Source organism: Nestor notabilis, unplaced genomic scaffold, assembly GCF_000696875.1.
Source record: "Nestor notabilis isolate BGI_N333 unplaced genomic scaffold, ASM69687v1 scaffold9059, whole genome shotgun sequence".
Classification (NCBI taxonomy): Eukaryota; Metazoa; Chordata; class Aves; order Psittaciformes; family Psittacidae; genus Nestor; species Nestor notabilis.
Genome location: NW_009942325.1, coordinates 40182 through 64404, shown reverse-complemented (window position 1 = coordinate 64404; position 24223 = coordinate 40182). Strand labels below are relative to the sequence as shown.

The 24223-nt window shown below is 41.2% G+C and overlaps 1 protein-coding gene across 1 annotated transcript in view; it reads left to right on the top strand.

Annotated features, from left to right (window-relative positions):
* The first annotated feature begins 21682 nt into the window (after positions 1-21682).
* Positions 21683-24223, top strand: part of MAP3K13 (mitogen-activated protein kinase kinase kinase 13) — a 36226-nt gene continuing 33685 nt past the window's right edge. The window contains exon 1 of the mRNA XM_010021340.1: positions 21683-21749. The gene's annotated coding sequence lies outside the window, so the exon portion shown is untranslated. The remainder of the gene's footprint in view (positions 21750-24223) is intronic.

The window sequence follows — 24223 nt, the reverse complement described above, 5'->3', positions numbered from 1 at the left end:
CAGTTCTTTGGCATATGAACAAGATAATTTCTCAAGGATTATTTCATATTTATATCCCAGCCAGAGATCTCCTTGTGAGGAAACCTTGGTGCAGTCTTTACAGTCATATTGAGTTGTCCTTTGGCCTTCTTTCTGGATACTCCTTTTACTATTTTCTTGGTCTTCCTGGGGACAGTCAACAAATCCATGTCAGCATGAAGCTTTGACCTTCACGTTTGCAACCCAGCTTACACAGATACCTTGTAGGAGTAGAAAAAAATGTCCCACAATAGAGCTTTAATGTTTTTTTTTCCTTTTTTCTTTAAAAAAATGGGTTTATATTGATCAGCTCGTGTGAAGAATTTCTTATGAAAAATTTCAGGGAACTCCTGAATGCTTTCTGTTTGAAGAAGATGGGGAAAAATATCTGATGGTCTATACTGGTACGGCTGAACTTCACAGAGAACATTGTTTAATCTGTTTGCTCTTCATGCTGTGTATTTTATTAATTGTACACAGTCAGTAATACATTTCTAGCAAGCCGGGATTGTATTTATGGAGTGAACTTTGCCAGTGTTGTAAAAATGATAGAAAAGTCTTGACTAGGAACACTGTCCATGCGCAGGTCTGCAACCCTGCCATTCACCTCTGATGCTTTGGTTACATACCCTTATGTAGTATTTTCTCACCCTTGAATCTGTGACATAAAGGACAGAACACCTTTCAGTAATTTTGCTTGTAAGTAGCTTAAGTGGTTGATTATAGCTGTTTAAAATCTGTTTTTCAGCCTCTTCAGCCGAAACACAAATGCAGTGGCACCTTCAAGTCCATGTATGTTCTGGTATTGTGGTATATTCAAAGTGCAATCATTTTTTGTTTGTTTTGTTTTGTCTACTGTTTGGCACAGGAGAGACTCCCCAGGCCCCCAACTTCTGCCAACAATTAAGGACTGTAACCAGTCCCCAGTGGGAATAAATGTTTCCAGTCAATGTTTACAGCCAGTTCTCTCCTGGAAGAACGGAGGTATTGCTGCTGTTGTCAGCTGGAGATGTAGGAAGCCTTTCTTTTGGCTTTTTGGTGAGAAATAAGATGTAAGATACAGCTGTGGTGGTGGCTTTATTGGTTGCACATAAAACACAGCAGGTGATTTTGCATAGCTGTGTCTCAAACTTCTTGGTGTATCTGTACTTTCTTCTGAAACAGAGGGTCCTGGTCTGGGGAGTAACCATAGAATCAACTAGGTTGGAAAAGACCTTTTAAGATCATCAAGTCCAACCGTTATCCTAGGACTGCTGAGACAATCACTAAACCGTGTCACTAAGGGCTGTGTCTACACGGTTTTTGAACGCTTCCAGGGATGGTGATTCCACCACTTCCCTGGGCAGCCTGTTCCAATGCCTGAGCACCCTCTCTGTGAAGACATTGTTCCTAATATCCAATCTAAACCTCCCCTGGCACAACTTAAGATTATTACTTCTTGTCCTATCACTTGTTATTTGGGAGAAGAGACCATCCCCCACCTCTCTCCGTCCTCCTTTCAGGCAGAGCGATAGGGTTCCCCTGAGCTCCAGACTAAACAATCCCAGGTCCCTCAGCCATTCCTGATCAGACTTATTCTCCAGACCTGTCACCAGCTTTGTTGCCCTTCTCTGGACCCACTCCAGCACCTCAATGTCTCTCTTGTAATGAGGAAACACAGGATTCGAGGTGCAGCCTCACCAGTGCCCCGTGCAGGGGGATGATCATTGCCCTGGCCCTGCTGGCCATACTATTGCTGATACAGGCCAGGATGCTTTTGGCCTTCTTGGCTGCCTGGGCACAAGCTCATTTGTGTTCAGCAGCCATCAATCAGCACCCCCAAGTCCCCATGGTCACCTTGATCCTAGTAAGGGAGGGATCATCCCTTCAGTTAAAAGTCACAAAGTATGACTAAGGCTGAGTCTCCGGGAGGTGTTTCCTGAGTCTGTCCATGAGCTGTGTCCTTGGAGCCTTCTCTCTTCTGCAGCCTTTGCGCGACCGCGAGGTCATTGATCAGCGTTTGATAAGCTACAGAACAGCTGTTTTGTTTACTTAGTACCGTCTATCTTATATTCAGAGTGAGAGAGAGTTCTCTTAAGAACAGAAGATTGCAATCACAGTAGAATATATGGTAATACATTAATGCAAAAATTTCATGTTTTCTGTCATTGAAGTAGCACAGGACACCAGCACTTTGGTTGTCATCTCTATCTTTTTAGTATTGGATTTGACTTTTCTCCAGAGGCCTTCAAAGGTCACTGTTCTGGAAGGAGCATTGCCATGTGATATCAGTTTTTGGGAAACCAAAAATTCAGAGCAGCCAGCAGTGAAAATTGCTCTAAAGGTCCTGCTTTATCAGTGATAATGTATTCCTACTGGAGGTGTATATGGAAGAGCCCAGGGTGCTGTCTTGGCTTTGCAAGGTTGTTGCCAGCAGCTAATTGCAGTGAAAGAGAGGCTTTCAGTGTCGGTGTACTTGCAACATTTAATTGTGTCCTTGTAGGTTAATTGCGGGTGTGCTATGGATTGCTGTTTCTTCCTCTATTTTCACTGCCTCAGGAAAGAAAACTACTTCTTGGAACTGCTTCTGAAACTCATGGTCGCTTTCTAAAATACAATCCCAATCCTGAGGAGAGTACAAAGTATGCAAATAGTAGTGTGTGTGTTTTAACTCTGTTCATACTTTAAAAAGAGAAAACCTATACTAGAGGCTGAACAGATTTGAATAGTCTCCATATCATTTCTTGTTTGCTATTTCCTAGTTTGCCAGTGTGTTCAGCTGTATGATACTCCCATCCTGGGAGTGAGGAAAGCTGAGTACAGGGTTTTCCTTCTCCTGTTCAATGCTTGTCCACTCAGTACTTGTGGAGAGCTGGCTTGGGATAAGTGACATAATTCTGATAAAATATGGTTATGCTGCTGGTGTGAAACCGGGGTCTAATTGAACCTTTGCATTTGATTTTAGTGAAGCCACATTTCTCTTGAGGATTGGAGACGGGGAGGAAGACTAGATATTCTGGTGGAGATGGCAGAGCAGAGAGAGGTAGTTGTATGAATTTCAGCAAGTGTGTGTAGAAGTAGGAAAAAAAATTAAGTCTGTGATGAGAAAGGTATAAACAGAGAAAGGAAATAGGCTCCTCTGAAGGTAGAGGGAAAAGAAGCAGATAAGGGTGATCAGTCTGGTGGAAGTAAAGATCAGGAAAGGGAAGAAAAATGGAGGTGAACATCTCATGAGGCCTTGGAATGCATTAACTACTTTTTTAGGATCTTCTTGCATTTTAGGCAAGAAGAAACATCTAACTAGCAACTTTTCTCCCCTCACATTATTTAACCAGTCCGAGCTTACTGTTTAGGGTAGAATGGGAATAACTCAAGAAGATGATGGGTTTTATTTGCAAGGGAAACAGCACAGAGAGAAAATCAGCCCTTCTTCTAGGGGAACCGTTCCAGATAGGTCCCTTTTCTGCTCCCAGAGCTCGGTGTGTTCATTTCATCAGTATTTTCACATGCATCTTCCCTCTCTGGTTCTACAGTTTCACAGTGAGTTTTCTTCGCAGGCAGCATGATGCCTTTAATCAGAGATTCCCAGCACTTGCTGGTTTCTGAGGTGTGGTGCCATAGCTCAGGTGTCATTATCCCAAGCACTGGGTTGAACTGTTGAAGCTGTGAAATCAAGGTACCTACTTCAGGGCTCTGTATGTGTTGCCAACCCTTGTGCTGCTGCATTGTGCAGTAGTGAAGAGAGAGAGCTGAGTAAATTGCTGGCTTGTGCATGCTGCATCTGTAGTGGCAGGGATAAAAATCTCCCTGTTCTTTTTATCCCATTTTATTTTTATACTTAGGTTTTCCCTTCGTGTCATTTTGAACTCAAAGCAGGAGCGTGCAGTTCAGCTGTGGCAGAACTGTGCTTACTATGAATCTACTGCTTTGCTCAAATTAAACATTTATGTGGCCAGAGACTCCTCACTGTTCCATCCCAAGTCTTTCAACCTTCCTACAGTGTGGTGATTATTTTCCTTGCACTTCAACACAGCTCCTGCAAGAAATACAGTGAAATTGTCCTCCATTGGTCTCTCTCCTTTCAAGCCCACCTTTCCTTTTTGTGTTCGGTTTGTTTTTTTTCCCTTAACCATAGCTTATGGAGAGCAGCTGTTGGTATAAGTAATGCTTAATATTCCCTATGAGTTGGAAGATTTCACCTGAATCTGATGGGCAGAAATCTGGCCTCAGTTATTTGTACCTTTTTCTGTTTTCAGTGGTCTGTACCAAGGTGGTGTAATTGGACAAGAGCTCCTATTCCTCAAACCAGGTAACACAGTGCCACAGCGTGTTACCTACTGATGCTGTAAGCTGTGTTGACAGACTTGGTTTTTGCAGAGAGCAGTTGGATACCTTCAAAGGCCTGGATCTTATCTGCAGGTTCCTCTGTGGCCTGAAACTTGAACAATAGTTCTGTTTCTTGGGCACACTGGGAGTGAAGATAACTTTTACAGAAAAGAGGGTTGTTTCTGAGCCTAGTCAGAGTCTTTCACAGGACCTAGGGGATGTTGCAAATGCTCAGTCTTCCCTGCAAGAGTATGGTCTACTTCTTTGGTTTAACTTTTAGCTTAGAACAGTGCTGCATGGATGCTAAAAGCCCACGCTCCTAAAATAGATCGAGTAGAACAAGCTCTTCACTGATGACTCCTATTCAGGAGAGGAGAAAGGGAAGGTAACAATGAACAGATGGCAGGTATTAGTCACATCACCTAATAGATCTGAAGACCTCGGATGCTATTAGCACAAAGGTGGTGGAGGAACTTGGAGGGAATGAGTCCTTCTATCAAACCAGACTGGATTTTAAAGGTGCACAGGATACAGAGGGGACCTGAGAAAATGAGGGCACTTGCAGCCAGGTAAGCTAACCAAAGAGAACTATGCTCAGAGGCTCAGAAAGTCCTGGCCAGATCCTGAGCCTATTTTTACCTGCCTAGTTTGCAAAGCCATTCCCTTGTATGTTTGACAAGCCCTTCAGAGCATCACTCCTTGGAGCTGCCATACTTGTAACGCAGTTGTCTCTGCCGAAGGGCTAGTAGAAAAGTCCAAACCTCAGAAATAACTGAATTCTACCAATTGCATTATCAGCTTGAATGACATTATTCTATCTTTTGCTATAATAAGTGCAGTACAGAAGCTGCTTGATCTTTTCATGTAGTATCTAAATTGTCACTCTGCACCTTGCAGTCTAATTTGGCTGGCTCAGCATCTCCTCTCAGCTCTAGGTCACTGGTATCTACACACTGGCTGTGGCCCAGTTGGCAGTAAGCTCATAGGAGCATAGTCTCTGAGATGCTACTACCTGCTGGTTTGCTGGGAACATACCGTGTAAATGAAATGTACAGTGTGTACAGTCGTTTGTTCATAAGTGGCTTCCAGCACACTTAACAGCACAGAGCAAGTAGGCCACTGAAGAACCCGCAGAGGCTTAGTGGGAGAAGTGCATCATTTCCAGTTGCTTGTTCTGATTGTATTGTTGGTATAATCATCTGCTTCAAGACCAGTCTGTCCAAAAGGCAGTATGGCTGTGGGCACACTGGAGGGTAGGAAGACAAGGTGCACATGTGGGCTCTTTTTGACTTCCCTGAGCAGAGATGGGGTCATTGGGTATCACAGCATCAGTCTGGTCTCCCTGCAGAATGGCTGTATCTTGGGTATTTTCTTTTTATTATTTATGAAATTCTTCAGCAATGGAGGCTGGATGTGTGGCCTCCTCGTTTTCCTCCTCTTTTGTTTCGTCATTTTGGTATTCATTTATAAAGAGAGCTACTCTGCAGGAGATACTCCCGTCATTTTTCTCACTTGTGCTCAGACCTTGGCAGAAGCCAAGCACCCCGTGGGCTCTGAATTACAAGTACCATTTTGGTGGCACCTTGGTTCTTGGCCTTCAGCTATTGCCTATCACCTAATGAATCTATGAAGTGAATAGAGCTCTTCTACTGTGAACTCTGCTGATACCTAAGGGGTTAAACAAAGCTCTGTTTATTAATGTTGATACTTTAAATTGTGCCAGAACACTTTGAAAACGTGGCAGCGGACAGGGCAGCAGGCAGTAAACACCCTTCAATGACAATACTGTTCAATATTTGCTGTTAATTGAGAGAGGGAGCAGCTGCTGGTATGCAGCTTCAGCCAGGATGAATTAGTAATGAGTCGAACTGGTGTTTTTTTCCTGGTTTAAAGTTGCATCAGCCCTTTATGGTTCAGTAGCATGCTTTGGAGAGAAATAAAGAAATCAGAGCGGGCCCTAAATTGAAGATGTTATTTCGTTTGTGTTTTCCAGTGAGTTGGTATGGAGCTGTGGTGTCAGTTATAAATTTGGCAACTGTAATAAAATTCCCTTGTATTTAGGGACCAAACTTAAGGTTTTGGGTTAGCTTTTCCATCGTGTGTGGCAGACAGTGGGAATGTGCCAGGCAAATCAAGCTTCTCTGAAAGAAAACACTTTTGTTGCTTTTTCACTGGATTCCAGAGACATTTTCAGTTATGGTTTTTCTAAACAGGAGTTTTGGTTTAACATTCTATGCTGGCCTGTGCTGCAGGTCATGATAGGAGAGAGTTTCTAGCCTTTTCGGGACGGGACCCACCATAGCAGGAGAGGGAACACTCAAATATATAAGATTTTCCTTCTGCTTTCTTTGTACTTTTGCCATGCAAACGTGTTGAGTTTAACCTTTGAAAACTTGCTGATAAGCTGTTATCAGCCAACAGTTAAAATAACAAACCCTCCCACCTTGCTGAGCTGGGATAGGAACTTCCCAAGGCTTCAAGGCCTGCATATGGCTCTGGAACAGCATTAATCCAGACAGAGCAGCCACGCTGGGGGCAAAGTTTCCTACTGGAAGAAATCAGCCACAGCTGCTAGTTTCATGCTGTTTATGCAGCCTTCCCTGTAAGTATTTATTTTGCACAAAACACTTTGTTTTGAGTATAGATGTGATCATGAGAGAGCAAAACTGCGTGATAGGAGTTAGCAACATCTTTACCTCATCTTAAGTTGGGCACAGGAAATGAAATTCTAGCTCTGTTGAAAACAATGTTAAGTCCTATCAATTTCTGTACAGCTTGGCTTTCACCACAAGTAGAAGAGTTTTACAGCAAAGAATGGATTGGAGTTTTTTCAGTTCTTTAAACAAAACACTTTTGCAGGGGTTAGTGTTTGAATCCAAGCTCAGAATTCTGCTGCTATTTTGTTAGGATGAGGAATATTAGATTGAAAGAATTCCTTCGGTCCACTATGACTATGTAAAAGAGGAAAAAATCTAATTGACAGGTTATGTCTTGTAGCCCTGTTTCCAGTTGGTATGAATTCTGTATTACATATGTTTGGGTTTTGTGTTCATTCTATTCACATTAACAGTTTCAACAAAGTGAGTAGGTGCACTTATGCATTCCTAAGAGCTTAAATCTGGGCTACACCATGTTGTCTTCTGTATTGGCTTAGAGATGCATAAAATCTCTTAGGTTGAATCTGGAAAGCAACTCTTAAAAGCTGGTGGTAAATCGAAGTGCACGAAGAGCTAAAATCATCTGGTGGTGAAAGACCCTCGGCCCCAGAAATCCCTTCTCATCTGGGGTCTTGCCAATTCCTACCTTTGCTTGCAGTTGTCAAACGGTGTTTGAAAATCTGGCCTCAGAAGGCTGTATTTTTTTCATGTGAAATTCAATAATTTATTCCAGTGGCATTCTGCCAGCTTTGGGCATCTGGTGTCTCGTGGGTTTTATGAACATCTCTAATTTTATGTGCTGTTTTCTATATATGCAAGTTATGTTTAAAACTATAATGTGATCAAATACAGTCTTTCCTTTTTGTGTGTGTTTTTGATCCTCAAGTCTGTATTATTGTTTCATCTGTAGTATCTACTTACAATATTTGAGGGTTTTTTTCTAAGCAAGAGAATAAACCTCAGTGTGTTTACATGCACCATTCCTGTCTTAAAACAGTGGTAAAAATTGTAATTACTGGCTTTTGGGAGCTTTTTCTCATTGATTTCATAGAACCATGTAAGTTTCTTATAAACAAAGGCAAATATTTATGTTTTTAATAGATACCAATTATAAACTCTGAAGTTTGTTTAATAAACCTGTTAAAATATATGTGTATTTACTCTGGGTTTTATCTTAAAGTAATCCCTCCTTACCTCTGGAAGAAGTTATTAACTGCTTAATAAATACTGTTCTCAGCAGTGTGCTCATTAGGAATTATTAAACTATATATCTATGTGGTATGTTCCCTATTTCAAGGGATTTTGCTAAGTGATATGATCTGTAACAAGGTATATACACATTCATCTGCTTTGGAGTGGTCAAATGTCTACGCTTCTAAGGAATTTGGATGGCACATCTCTTGCTTGCGTTGTGTCCCCATCTCAGTCTCAGGACGTGCCCATGAGGCTGCTGTGCTGGCGCCAGTGACTTGCTGACTGTGTGCTTCTGTAAAACCATTTGGGCACCAGCTCCTACTAGAATAAAGCTGGTGTTGGTGGCCAGTGGTTTCAACTTGAGGTAGCATACTCTGCAAACTGCTGAGTAAAATGGGAGAAGTCCTGCATGAGGAGCATTGCCACTTGTTTAAGTAATGCAATGTGAAGGCACAGCAGGAGGCTTTGGTGCACTGGTAGAACTACCTTCTGCTGGGGGAGCAGTGTAAATTACTACAGTTGCGTGTGTGTCATTGCCAATATTGAGGGATTGCCTCCAGGGAGGTGACTGACCTGGAAATTGGTGTCTAAATAAATGGTTAATACGGGGCAATAGCGGCTGCAGGTTGGTAGTTTCTCCCGCCAAGGATATTTCTATGTCCTCCTCCTTCTTTCTATTTCCCAAATGTAGTCTCTAGATGTAGCCTAACCTCGACTTCATGCTGGGAATGTGGAATTACCTTTCCTGGTTTTGTAGCAAATTAGAGAAGATGAGAGAACTAATACAGAGCTAAAATGAAATGGCAGTGGTGGCAAAACTTACAGTGGTTTTGGTAGGAAACCAGCAAATGTGTTCTGAGCTGAGCTATCAGTGCCAGGAATTTGGTTTGCACGACTTGATTTTGCTACTCCTTGGTTAGTAGTTTTTAGGCATATTCAGTAGAAATTATTCAGCTTCTATAATTGTGAAGTGTTTGTCTGAACTACAGATTTTCACGTTTCTTTCCTGTAACAGAGTGTAACTGTTATTCTTTTAAGTTGTATGTATAGTTGTAATGACCAGCTCCTAACTGTCCTTTTGAGATTGTTTTCCTGGTGCCATTCAAAGTGACTGTTTCAGAAGATGACTTCTGGTAGTTTAATGCACAAGAATAAAAGAATAGAAGAAAAAGTTGTGAAGGGTATGGGGTGAATTGTTCTGTGGGAGGGACCCCCAGGAAAAAAAACCAGCTCCTGCTGATAGTCATCGCTGTCTCCTATACAAGTGTGCTGGTGGCACCTGCTTTCTTGCTGAGTACTGGTGTTATACATTCCATTCTTGTGTTTCCTCCGTAATTTATTAAATAATCCTGAAAAGTTAATCTTAGGTTAAATGGAAGTATGCAGTGTTGACATGTGAGGGGAATAATCAATGCTTACTCCTTTGTCTGCAAAAAAATTAGACATAGACTAAACTTCCCAAACTTTGGGGTGATCTTGAGACCAGTTGAATCGCATGAGGCAGATGGTGCCTATGTGTTTGCAAGGCCACATAACTTTTGCTGTCTAAAGTCTCTTCTGTTGTGCTGGTATTACTGACTCCCTTCTTCAGTGTTGTAGTGGCCTTGTTGTGTCCATGATGATTAAGGATATATGGAAAACAATGTTTGCAGGTAGAGGTAATCTTCTTTTAAGACCAGTTAGTTTAGTGTTTGCATTAAAGACTAGTATTTGCCAGTTGTGTAATTTCAAAGAGTTGTCTTGAATTTTATGAAGAACTGGATTTAGTCTTTGCAGCCTTGTAGAATTTTGAGGGGTGGGAAGAAGATGAATTAGGCTCAGGATTGGCAGTATCACTATTTGTTGTCTCTTTGCTTGCATGTTTCTGATAGCAAGAGGAATAATGGTATTATGAGTTGTACATATGTAGGAGGACTGTAATAACCTATGCTTTCCCTAAAATTTGCTTAAAATTAAGAAAACAAATGATGTGGAGTTTAGGTAAAACATTAAGTGTAAAAAAAATCATTAGCAGATTATCTTGAAGCATGTTATTTTGAAGTCTAATCCAATCCTGAATGGTGTAATTTTGTAATATGGAAAGCCTTGAGCTCTTTTACTGGAGCTGCTTGCTCAATTTAGATTAAAATTGTGCCATAAAAGGATTATAGAGTGTATGCTGTGCTAAGAAAGGATATCCTAAATGTGTTGAGGTATTTTTCTACTCCCAGCTTCTTTTTGAATGTGCCTACTTAATTTGGGATGTTTTCTGCTGCATTTAAATGTGCCAAGTAACATCAGGATGTGCTAATGGGATGTTTCAGGTTGATCTTGGAAGCATTTATTTAAATGCATCTATGGTAACAGGATTCTGAGTTATCTTGTTGTTCTTTCTAGGGAGAAGAATTCAGTGCTGGACTGTCCTAAACATTACCTATGGTGCAACTTCAGAGAACAGCTTGATTTATCTGAGTTGAAGAAGAAGCACGTGTGCAGTAAGCCAAGAGGACATGGGCTTTCAATGCATCTGGAAAAATGATCAGGTATCAGCAGCTGTTGGCATTTAAACCATAGTAACTAGTCAGAAACTGGAGAAGACATGAAACAGTAATGTACTCACTCCTGCAGTTGTCCTGAAATTTTAGGTATGCTTTTCTTTCATGGTAGGAATGAGGTGTGTTCACCTTCTCATGTTATATTGTGTCCATGTGGCAGCTTAGTTGCAGACATCTAATGGGATCCAGTTCAGATGTGAGTGAACAGGATGGGACAAGTACCGAAGAGGTGTTTCCATGGACTGAGTTGAAGTTAATCTTACAGTGTTTAGATTTGTAAAATATAACTTGGACCTTGAAAGTGTTTGAATCTCTTAATTCAGGTTTATTCATTTTGTGAGAGGATAATTTTGATATATTATTTTTCTACTGTGATAAGTACTTTTTCATTGTACTTTGGTGATTGGCTGGAGAATGCAAATGTCCTCACAGGAATCCAGGCTCTTGTAGCTAGAGTGGAGACACCTGCAAAGCTCCAGAAAATGCAGTGTTGTGGTTCATTTTGAAATGTGAGCAGGTTATCAGTTCAGTGATGTAAGAACTCTGTTTTTAGCTATTGATTTGTTTTCAAGCAGCTGTTTGTGATTCTAAACTGATGTCAAATGTCTGAAGTAGTGTCAGACTTTGCGATTGGAGGTAACTGCTCTGCATAGATACTTGGATTAGCTGGCTCACTTGTTGCTGATTCTGTGTCTGATGTCTGTTGCTATAGGTAGTGTGGAGCTTGTGCATGTCTGGTGTCCTACCTCCAGTACTTCCCTTTGGCAAGTACCAGCCATGATCAGGGATGTGCTTTAGCAAGCTCACAGCCCATTTTGTTACAGTGAAGGGAGATTCATTAAAAGTAGCTTGGCACTTCTGCAGTAGACAGCATTTGTTTGTTTTATACTTCTGTTCACAGTTGTGCTGCCTGTCTTTGAGAAGACAGAGCCTGCATCACAGAGGAGGTGACTTCTGTCCGGGAGCAGCCAGGTTCAGTTCTGGGAAAGGAGCTTTGGGAGGCTGAGCAATGTTGGGAAGGAGAAGGAGGAGGGACTGAGAGATGCAGTAGGCAGCCAGGAGCCTGTAGCTCATGTAGGGTAACACTGAGAAGCAGTCCTCAGAGGTGATGACAAACTTCCCTAGGGATCAGACAGCACTGGGCAGAGTTTGCTGCAATTGGAACATTGAGGGCCAAATGGAAGCCTGGGAACAAGGGACAGCAGGCAGGGGGGTTGTATATAAACCCTTCCTATTTCTAGTCTGACTGACCTGGTTCTTCTGAGTTTCCCTTACTGAAAGCATTCTAGTTCATAATCTAAGAAAACTTAGCTCTTTTATTCGGGGAGCTCCTCGCACGGCAAAAGTCTGTTTGGCAAAGAGTTCTGACTGAAAAGGAGTACAGGCTCAGACAGGTGGATCCAGAAAATTTCATTTTCTGAGGAGTGGCCAACCTTTGGCCATGATAGAGTGACCACTTAGGATACAAGTTAGGGGCTTTAAGAGGGCTGTTGGTCTTCAACTGTACTATTCTTCCTCTTCGCCCTCTGAGTGGGTCATTGTGGTCTGCTGTCACTTTTGGAATGTGATGTAAATGGCAGGAGGTTTCTTTCTTTGCCTTTATATTCTCTGATTGTCTAATGCATGTGTGTGAGTTTATGGTATTTTTTTGTAATGGAGATCACTGTTGATGTTAGCAGGACACTTCCTGTGTTATAGATATTGCTATTTCAAAGAATATATCATCTCTTGAATCTGTGTCATGTATGTGGGTTTTTAGTTTAACTATATATATTTCATGTATTAAAAATTAAATAGCAAAACTTGTATGTTACCAAATGTGCATATATCTCTGAAGAACGGATAAGGAGCAAATTGTATAAAAATTCTGTAATCTTTTGGGAATTAAGTTTAGAGGAATAGTTTTAAAAAATTGTTTCTTGTTTTCTTTTTAGATGTTAGCTGAGAAATCACTTATTCTTGTCTCTTTAACTGTAAAATTATCTAAAGTTTTCTTCAGTTGGTGAATGCATATATGCATAATTCAAGAAAACATCTAGTTGCTTCACTCAAGGAGATTGAAAATAGTTTTGTTCTATAAATTTTCTTATGGTTATATGGTCTTTGTCATAAGGAGATACTTCATGCAGAGAAAGCTACAGCTATGTAAGTTTTAGGAGGTGTCTGAGACACTTCTGAGTGGGGTTGCAAGAAGACGTGATGCAGAGCTACATTTTGGGATTAATTTTTTTAATATAAAAGCTGACAATTTTTATCTGTTCTAGGAGGAGTGGTGGGTGCTGTAGAGGTAGAGCATCCATATTTAGACTTTAGCTGTCTCTCGTTAAGAGTTATAAATAAGGTGAAGTATTTTACTGAAGAATTAAATTCTCCCTTGATGTGAACCTAGTTTCATCTCAGTGAAAGCAATTGGTTGCATGAGCTACCCTGTCCTTGCTTCATCAACAACACTTCATCAGTTGCTTTATCAACATTTCTGCTGCTTATTTAGCTTATTTCTTTTTTGGTTTTTTGGGTTGTTTTTTTTTTTTTTTTTTTTTTTTGTTGTTGTTGTTGTTTTTTTTTTTTCCAGTTAATAGACAAGGCACTCTATATTGCTGTGCCATATGCATAGTAGCAGTGTAATAGAGGTGGCTTAAGGATAGGAAGTGTGGCTTGTAAGGGGGTTTGACATTTATAGATGGCATGTAATGGGAGAGCAAGTGAACCAGGCAAGCTTCTAATCGTGTAGCCTGTCATGGTTCTTTCCTCCAGTATATTAATCTTTTGTGAAAAGTATACATGCATTTCCTGTAAACCTTTCCTTACTAATAAGGGGGAAATTGGCGCTTGAGCAGACTCGCATCTCTCTGCTTGAAGGGAAGTGCAGTCACCTTTTTAACTCTGTTTATGGAGGCCTATAGGTTATAAAGCACTCTTGTCAAAGGGTTGTCCTGGAAGGTCCCAGGGTTAATGCTTTGGCTGACATGTTTTTAACCATGGCTCTCATTCTTTCTCTCTTAGCCATTACTTGAATTTACTAATGTGGTGCTTATTTTCCCTGGATAGGCAAATCCTGTGCAATACAAAGTTGATGGTTTGATTGAGTTGGAGTATTAGGACATAGCTAACTTTTATGTGCTGTTTTGGTGAAGGCTGTTTGTATTTGCTGTCCCTTAAAGTCAGCTTTGTGGCTTAATTCAGAAAGCAAGTGTTTAGTATCTCATACAGCATCTCCTGAAAGAGACCTGCTTTGGGGTGCCTTCTACGTCTTACTGCATTGTCCAACATTGATCAAAATCACCACTGCTGACAAATTTAACGTTCTCTATCTGAATATTCTGGACAAAAAATCTATTAATCGTGATTATAACTATATAAGGTGTTGTCCTAACTTCATGAAGTAATTCTGTGTCAAGAATCAAGAGGATTCTTCTAGGGTCTGCATTTAGCAGTAGTGGAACAGAACAAGTCTTTTGGGATAGAGGAAAAACCAGCAGAAAGCTCTGAAGCAAAAGCTACTGATAGCTTCATGACTGATGCTAGTCTTGGAGGAAGATGCTCAGCAGGTTTTATTTGTCTTGAGAATATTTACATAAAGCGAATCCACTGTTCTTGAAAGAACTTTATCACAGGACTATGGAGAAGACTGTTAGTACTAAATATAGTGCCTAATTCTGGCAGTCTCTGACTTACAAATGCTTGAATTCTGCTGCCATCAGTTTTTGTAGGGGTTTTTTGGTAGAAATCTGAATAATATTCCTCAGAGAGGTTGTGTAACAGTAACAAGGATGGAAAGAATTAATTTGGCAAGGCCTTATACTGCAAAAGGTCAGATTAATTTTTTAGCATCCGTCTAGCTGTGAAGCTTTCAGAACTTCGATATCTTCATAGAAGAGGCCTGAAAGGTCCCAAAAGATCATCTTGACCTTTTGCATTAAATCATCATCACTATTGCTGGACAGTTCTTGTGAGATGATTTTTCCTTTACCTCCTAATGGGAGGCAGCATGACTTCCTTGGGCTGGTGCTTCACTGTGTTTACCATTTAGCAAAGTTCTTCTAAAGGCCTAAGTAAATTTTTCTTGTTGCATTTTGAGTCCAGTACTTTTTTTACTCGGCACAGATGCAGAGGATAGATTTTTCTCTTTCACTGCAGAAACTCTTTTTATATTTAAAGAAATACATCATACCTCAATCTTAGCTTCTCTTTTTACACTCTTCAAATGGAGTAACCCCAGTGAGTTAGCTCACTCGTCTCTCATAGCTCTCCTTGCTGTCTGTATTGTAGTTCTGGCATGGTTTCTCTCTTTCTTGACAAGCCTGACCCAAAAATTGACTTTACCAAAGGCTTTATCAAAACTGCATAGGTTGGGAATTTCTGCTCCTGTCAATGGATAGAAGTTGCCTTGTTTGTGACAACTTGGTATTCATAATTTGTGCTCAGTCTGTGATCCTCTCTACCTTGAATCCTTATCTACAGACCAGCTGCTCAGCAGCTGATTCTATATTTGTGCAGGTGATTTTTTTCCCTCTGAACAAAGCTTGAACTTAGGGAATTGTACCACATTTTTTAATCACTTCTCCAGTTTCATTAATTCTTCCCTGCAATAGCTTCCCGTTTATGCATGCCTTTTTATAGGAATATGTATTTTTGTGGGAATAACATAAATTACAGGACTTTCCTTCTTTTCCTTCCAGATGGCACTAAAACTGAGACTTCATTGTCAGGTCTCTCATTTCTTCTGCAGGCTCCTAACCTGGAAGAGGAAAGGTGACTGTAGCTCAGTTGGCTTTAAATGTGTCCCTTAGAACTGCTAATTATACGTACTTAATTTTTCTTGCAGTATTTCTCACTGCTGACAATTCTGCTAGAGTCAATTATTGTTATGGAAGACTTCGTTTTGGCGCGTTCTCTAGAACAAATAGATCTGCTTTTCCTCTGCTAATCATTCTGCAAATGATTTCTAGAGGAAAAACCCAGCAAATAAACACACTTTCATCTTTTAAGTTGTATTATCCTACTTCTGACTGTCTGTATTTAGGCTGGCTTCCGATTTGTTCATCCTCTCCTTGATAATTTTACAGCCCATTGTCTGATTTCAACCACATGTTAGAGATTGAGGTTTTAAGATAATGACATTCCTACAGTTCTTGCACAAACAGATGGGCAGCTTGGAAAAAGGTAAATGAAGTGCCCTCACATACCCCTGACTAAGGGAAAGCGTGTGGCCTGAATCTATGTGGTTTCAGGTGGCAGAGACTTCCTCCAAGGAGGGACACCTTAGCAGCTTCCCTAGACACAAGGGTGTTGTCTATGTGCATGTTCTGCTTTACGTGTCTCCTCTGTGCTTCCTGCCAGCTGGCCATGATGACTGTAAATCTGGAAAGACTGTTGTTCACTTGCTGCATTAACTGCCTTTTTAGCAGCAAGGAAATAGGCTGTCATGTCTTTTCTGTAGCAGTGCCTTCTTTTCTGATGGAGTTCCAGAGCTTTTTCTTATGGAGGAACCAGGTCATCTTCCTTCAGGAAGATAAAAATCTGCAAAGGTAGTCTTTTGAGCTTCCCCAGCCTTATCAGTGCATGTTCCTAGTGTTGTAGTGGCATGCCTTCTCCTAAAACTACACAGACTTTTATCTTTGTGAGGAGCCTGAACATCAGGGCACCTCTGGGATGAGCAGACTTGCTGGGAAAATCACCCAGAAACTCCTTAAAAAGAATCCATATCAGTCTCAGGCTTAAAGAAGGGAAGGCATTAATGACTTGAAGCTGAAGGAGAGATTTAGATTAGATATTAGGAAAGAATTCTTCCCTTTGACGGTGGTGAGGCCCTGGCATAGGTTGCCCAGAGGAGCTGTGGCTGCCCCGTCCCACAGTGAACATCTGGCAGTGTTCAAGGCCAGGTTGGACGGGGGTTGGAGCAATGTGGTCTAGTAGAGTGTGTCCCTGCCTGCGTCAGGGGGTTGGAACTAGATGAGTTTTAAGGTCCCTTCCAACCCAAACCATCCTGTGGTTATGCATTTTGTCTTGTCATTATCTTTTAGTTCCTGGAGTGTTGCTAAAGGTGATACAAGGCTAAAGGAAGTCATCATATAGTCTTATGTACTCCTACCCATCATATCTTGCAGAGCACAGTCAAGAAAAATACTGGCAACTGTATGGAAGATGTTTTTGTTGTAAGAAGCCTCTCTTTGGTAACAGAAGTTGGTAGCACTTTCATTGAAGACTGTAGGATGATGGTACAAGTGTCTGTGAGTTTTTGAATGGCTTCTGGGTAGATACTTGGCTATACGGATAGCTTTCTCAGAAGCTGTTGCGTATCTATCAGTTTGTAGCCATCTCCTGCTTCCTGCTTTCATTTTTAAGCAGATCTAAACCTCTCATCATGGCTCACTTATGCTGTCTTGTGAGCTGAGGAAGCTCCAATGTTTCTGACCTGAAAGGGTCCAAGCCTTGTTTAAGGATTTCTCCTATTGACTATGGAGCAGCAACTAGGTCACCCAAATGTACATCCTAGATTTATCCTACCCCAGAGGCAGCCCCTTAGTGGGTGTGGGGTTCATGTTCCAGCTGCAGGCTCTGAGATGTGGTGGCTCCGCGCTGCCACAGGGCCAGGACCTGGAATCACTGTGGTTGTGAACTGCTGTAAACAGACCCCCTTTCAAAACAGGGCTCGTAGTTAGGGCCCTGACTGAAACACTGTTCTGAATTCACCTGTTCTCATGCTATTGCACATGCCAAAAGCTTTTGGGCTTTTTGAGTGACTTTTGTGTTCTTTGGTCACACTTCTTGACTCCCAGTTCATGGTGATGGTCCTGTCAAATTGCAGTTGCCCTTCACCTGACTTTGCAGGGAGAACTTCTCAAAGTCTCAGATCCAGCGAGATCCTGCTTAGAAGCCTGAAGATCTGATGGTGAAGGCTTTAAGTATGATTCTTTTCCTTCCTGTTGCCCACCCCACTGCTAAGAGTTAGGACATTCAGAAGAGGAATGTATGCCTACAGGGTTAGAAGAGTGGATCAAAGATTTCACAGACTTTAAGGAGTTGACAGTAAAATGCCCTGCTACCCACCTATCTATGTAAATATTTACCTAGGCTTTCTCCTGTTAGAGAAGCATTTGCTGTTTCACTTCACCAATTTATTAATTTAAGTAGAAAGTTTTCAGAGTGGAGTCCCTCTTGTACCTCCAAGTGTGTCAAATAGATTTCTAACCAGCCTTATTGACACATGATTATGGAATTACCCTTTGAGTCACTTCCATTGCTTTTCTAATTTTCTGCTTTTATTAGTGGAATATGCAACAATAGGTGTTAGGCATTTGCTTTGATTTTGGTTTGTTGTGGTTTTCTTTTTTTTTTTTTTTTTTCCCTTCCCTGTGTTACTGACCACCATCAGAGACAGGACACTGGGATGAATGGGCCTTTGCTCCAGCGCAGCAGAACCTTTCCAATCAAAGGTGCTGTTAGGATTTTTGCCCAAGATTCAGCACCAAGTTACCAAGAGCTACAAATAGCAAACGTATGCTATTTTTTAATATTGGCATAATATTGTTATTCTCAGTCTTCTGCAATTTTAGTAGTTTTCAAATGTATTAAAATTGAAGGTCACAGGGGTTGAAGAACTTGTTAAATGACTATTTTGGGACTGGGCTGAAATTACTATGATGTGCCAACTTGAAACGTTATGCCTAGCAGATGCTATATAGCATTCCTTGTAGTTGCTAATTGGCTTGAAAGCACTTAATTATCTTGTCTTTTTCAAACGTGGCAAATAGATACTTTTTAACTACTTGTAGCTTTCCTTTTCTCACCGATTACCACCACTTTTGCCTGCTATGTCTCCTAGGGGTCTGGTTACTTAGTTATTCGCCTGTCTTTTCTGAAATCCTGCTGCCTGTGAACTGTTCACTGGCACTTGTGTGGTCCCTTATGAACTTCGGGGTTTCTTTAATATTCTTGCTGTACTTTGTACTTTTTTTCTCCTGTTTTCACATTAATACTGAACTAAACTTATCCACAGAATTGTGTTTGGGTGTCTGATATTTCACAGTTCCCTGCATCTACCAGTGGTTTTGTCTAAATGAGAAGGAGGAAAATAATTACTCTTTTTGATACTGATCCACTTAATTGCCACTGAATACACTATATAATGTGTACTGTTAAAATACATAAGTGGTTGCAACCATCCTGTTTTCTAATGTTAATGTTACTTGGCTACCAACATGATCTTGAGATAGCCACCAATTTTAGGCCAATGATGGTTTTTCCGTTTTCATCATGAGTTAGTTAGCTTGCATTACATTCAGGACCTTTGTGTTTGAAAACTGCAACCTCAGCTGTTGAAACACAGATGAAATTGAGTGTCGGTATGTTGAACCAAGTCACCATGGAGAAGAAAAATCTGAGTTGTATGTGCAAACTCTTTTCTCCTGCTGGAGCCTTCCTGGAGTTTTGTTCCCACTTATTTTCCCAGCTGGGTGGTTGGGGTTTTTTTTTTAAATGTCACTGCAATTAACTGTTGGAAACCTCCAAAATTATTTTCCTTTCTATTTTTACTCTGACTTTTCTTATTCTATAGCAGTATTTCTCTTTTTGTTCCGCTTATTGCTTGTGGTGCTGTGCTCCCCCTTCTAGTTCCTGAACTTATCCCTTTTTGCTTTAGGGTAAGAGAGTAAATTAACATTTTTGTTTCTGTTTTGAAAATGCCAGGGAGCTCTGGAAGCTGTTGTTTTTGTGCCACAGTGGTGATGGCAGTGAAAAGCAGTGTTGGGCTCTGAAGGGAAAGAAGGGCAACGAGTCAGAGGAGCTCTAAGTACCATGATGCAACTGGGGTTTGAAATAGTGACACAAAATGATGCCTTTGAAGAGGAGATGTCTCACCATACCTGCACTCTTGCTTCTCCTTTTGTATAGTAGTTCTCAGTCTGCAGTGGTTGTGTTGTCTGGGTAGAAATCTTATGCCTAGTGTTTTGTGCCTTTTAGCTCTTAAAGAAATGGATATTTCTCCAACTAAAGTTAACTTGTGCTTTCTTTGGATTTGAAAGTAGGTAAATCTGCATTTATTTTAATTTTCTCTGGCCATCTTTATAAAGCTCAATTCAAAATCCAAAGTGCTCAATTTACGTGGTTGCTGTTGAATTCAGAGCACACTGATGCATTTCTGTTATTGTAAGTTCTAGGTGGGTGATAGTATCTAATAATATGTTATGGAACAACTAAGAGATGAAGATGTGCCAAGAAGCACATGTAGAAGTTCAACAGCTCCCAAACAGCATCTTTTGGTGTAACAGAACTGGAAAAGAACTGCGTGCACTACTGCCCTGGCTGTTTCTTCCCTTGTTTCATGTCAAATATGCATTTCCCCCCCCCCCCTCCCCGACTACTGCCTTAATACATTCAAACCCCTTCCTGTCTGTTCATAGAAGTACATTTTTAGGCAGGCATTGTCTCTGTAGGTGTGGCTGTATTAGCCTCCAGGAAGGCTTTTGCATCCTGCCCTCCTTCTCCCTCCACACAAGCTAGTATCACTGGTGCTGGCTCACATGGTATCATGTAGCACGAAATCCTTGGTTTCTAAACCCAGATCTGCAGTGTTGTTACATCCAGTCCTGGTTTATTTTGGGATGTTACCCAGTTTTTATAAGGAAAGGAGGGATTCTCTCAGACGTTCTCCTGAGATGTTCTCCACCAGAGTAGCTTTTGGGACATCCTATTTTGGTATAATTTCTTCCTACTTGCTAGGAAAAGAGGTAGTGAAAATATGGAAATTCTGGCTCAATAATTGTTTAGACTGAGTTTTAGAGACTAAACTGATGAATTCTGGTAAACCCTGAGGTGGTATAATTGCATAGCTTACAGCCTAGGTTCTCCTTTAAACCTTTATGTTAATTCCTGGTTATGCTCATCCCTCTAGTTCTTCCCTAATATTTCAAAGCTACAAAAATAAGGCAAAACTTGTGCTCTTCCCCTGTCCAGGTCCAAGTTAATAATAGCCATTCTTGTGTGCATTCACCAGGACATTGCCATCTATTTGGGTGTCCCAAAATGACACCTTGCATCCTTGCATCTGCTATGCAGCTGTAAGTATGTTCATTGGTATGGAATTGAAAATGAAATGAAAATGGCTGGTAGGCTGCTCTGTGGGGATGTTGTGCCCACCATTTATTACATAGCTGTAAGTGTGAAACTGTGCATGCTCCAGTTTTTGTTTCTGAATGTGTGCAATGTTGTGAGCTCGTCTGCCCGCTGTTGGGAACGTTTGAGGAGAGCTGAATGCATGATTTTGTTAGCGCGCCTATTTTTATTTTGTTGGTGCTTTTGCATCACTAATCAAACACAAGCCTCCTATTGTTCTCCCTGCAGCTTCCTCCCATTACATGCTTATATTTAGTTATTTTAATAATAACACCCAGGGTTTGTAATCCTGAAAGCAGCCAAGGAGATGATAAACTCCTTTGCTGATTACTAAATACGTTTGATTCATATAACAGATGGCTGTTATTTGATAGGCTGTTGTTATCCAAGCTGTACGGAGGGGCAGAGATTTGCCGGAGCAATGACTCGAAGGCATTAGAGGATGTCCTCGCCCGCTCCTCTCTGCGGAATGGCAGCAGCGATGCCATTTTACCCAACAGCTTCACTTGGGTCACGAACAACTTGTTTTCCGTGTCCTCTCCCGGCACGTCTCAGCCCTCCTGGCTGGGAGGGGAGCCCCACGGCCCAGCCCCTTGGGGCAGCTCTGCGCTGGGCTCCGGAGAGCGGGTACCCAGGTCTTTGGTGGCAGAAGGCTGCCGGCGGTGCCCGCGCGGATTGGCTGCCCCCCTGCTCCCCGCTCCCGCTCGCCGAATCTGGGAACAGCCCGATTTACATCCATTCATGAATCCTGACGTCAGCACGCTTCGGTGCTTCTTTGCAGCAGGCTGCAGGGTTGTGTGGGTGGAATTTCCTTTTATTTTGCAACACTTCCTTTTCTTTTTTTTTTTTCTTTCCTTTTTTTTTTTTTTTGCCTTCCATCTTTTTTAAAACAAGAAAATGGAGCATCACATTGGAAATCTTCATCCTCGTGAGTACCTAGATAAAAATGCCTTTTTCTCATTAAGCATGTGTGTTTGTGTGTGTGTGTTTAATGGTCAGTGTTACCCTTTCACCGTTTATTTCAGAAGGACAGATGGATGTTGCATTTGTGATGTGAAAGGGCTGGGAAAAAATGATGTTGAAAGAAGGGAAGAGGAAACATAAACCTGAATTTATCCATCACTGCACATAGATCTGATAGCTGGCCTGTCCTTCTGCTTGTCGGTGTGCTAGACATTTTTCAGTTACAATTTTGCACGTTATCTTCTCGTGCCCCCCTTTTAAAGGGGAAGGGAATGGCAATGGAGAATGGATATATATGGAATACACAGGGAATGACATAAGAATTGCTGAAGATAGTATAAAGAAGCAGAACTGTATTTTTTGCCTTCTCGGCAATTGTATTTTTTCCCCTTGTGGTCTAATCAAACAATTCCTCTGTTGTATTACAGTAATCAATAACTGAATTTTATTTTTGAGATGAAGAAATGTGTTTTTTCTTCCTATCAGCTGGGTAGGAATTTGTTCCATTATTATTGAAAATAGGAGTTTGAGCTGTCTCTTTTGTGCTGAACACATGATTTTTAGCCCTCGTTTTCCTAATAGATGTGGAAGCTGGGAGTAAAGGATACTGTTCACTGGGGCAAGGTTTGTCATATTCTTGCTTACCTGAATGGGGCATGATGTCATGTTTTCTCCCCATGAAATGAGTGCAGCTGCTCTTTTTTTGTTTTGGGGGGGTGGTTTATGTACTGCAATAGCTTCATCACATCAAGCCACATGTCTCTCTCATGCAAATGAAAAATTGGGTATTTTAAGTTGATCTGGAAAAAGATGACATCAGGCCTATGTGTTTGGATATATACTGATTTTCACCAATAGACAGTCTGTTCAACAGAAGAATGAGGAGGAATATATTTGGACTGATAGCTTTGAAGGAGAAAATATGGAAGTATTTGAAAAAAACCCCAAATGGATGAGTTGAAGTGCAAAGACTCAGCTTGTCTGACTCCTAATGAGGGCACTTGTCACAGTGTGTGTGTAGCCACTGACACCTTGGGACACCCTAGAATGCGGAGGTGAAAGTTGCCAGTGCTTTGAAAGTTTTTGTTACTGTCCTTTTTGTTATGTCCCCAAATGTATGCGGGATTCTGTTTCTAGAGAGAGAGAGACAACCCTTTGAACCTCTGTTTCTGTAGCAGACCTCAGCTGGGAAACACAAATAAATCCTGATTTTGATGTGCAGGGGTTTTTTTGTTTGTTTGTTTTGCTTTACCACTAGTTTTGTTTCCTGCATTTTGGGCCTCCAGTCTGATTCTTTGATCTGGAATCATTCAGATTTGTCTTTGTCCTCTGCTGCCTGATAGTTAAATTTATAGCTGGCATTCATTGTGACCCCTGTGTCTGGAATTAGCAAATAACTTCTAGCACAGAATATATGGTAGGGACTCTTACACTTCTCAGCTATGTATGAACTTGTGTTTAAAAATGTTTGGGTTTATATTCTTTTTTTTTTTTTCTTGCATTTTTAACCTTCCTCTTTTGTCTCCTATTGTAAAGATTTGGTAAGTGGCTTATCTCCAGTGGATCAGAAAATTGACTAGTGATTTATTGGAAAACCTCTTCACAGGTAAGCTGTTTTGCAATTAGTAGTTTTTAGAATATGGTTTTGCTCTAAGCAGTGGCAGGGTGAGAAAGGCTTTGCAGTATTTCCTATGTTCTCATGACTTTTTACAGTAAATGTGAGACAGTGATTGATTAGATGGAGTTGTTCATATCTGGTACCCATTCCAGGCTTTCTGCAGTCTTGATGTGTGGATTGGATTTCAAATAGCAGGGCTTCTGAAAATGGAAGTTCTTAAATAAAACTTCTGTATATCAAAGTAAAGAAGTTTGACGCAGGTCATGTGAACAGATAAAATCAGTGCAGGCTCCTCTTCAGCTGTGGTCCATGGGGCCAGGGTAGACAGGGGAAGCTGCCCACACCTTGGTGTGCACAGAGCATTCTCGCCAAGCTCTCAGCTGAGATCCTGTGTTTGGAGGAAAACAGCAGCAGCAGACTTAGTGCTTTTACAACTGTCAGTGAGCTTCTCAGCCATTACTGAATCAAAATGTGTCACTGGAGGCAAATGTTACCTCTGCAACCTCAGAGAGGCTGAAGCTCTTGGACACTGGACACTTGAGCAAGCTCTGGCCAGCTTCTTGTTTGGTGGTTTGTTTGGGGGTTTCTTTATTCCTCCTTGGCAAATATGTCCTGTGCAGGGGCTTAGGCTGCTGGTTTTGTGACATTACAGCAAATCACTCTCATGTCTTGGGAAGGAGGAAGTAAATACTTCACCTAAAACACAATCCACTTTGGATTGAATGGCAAGTTGGCAACTCTGTCAGGAATACCAAAGTGGGCTGGGAGCAGAAACACTGTGTGCACTTACTCACACCCCTGTAAATACTCAACATGCATTT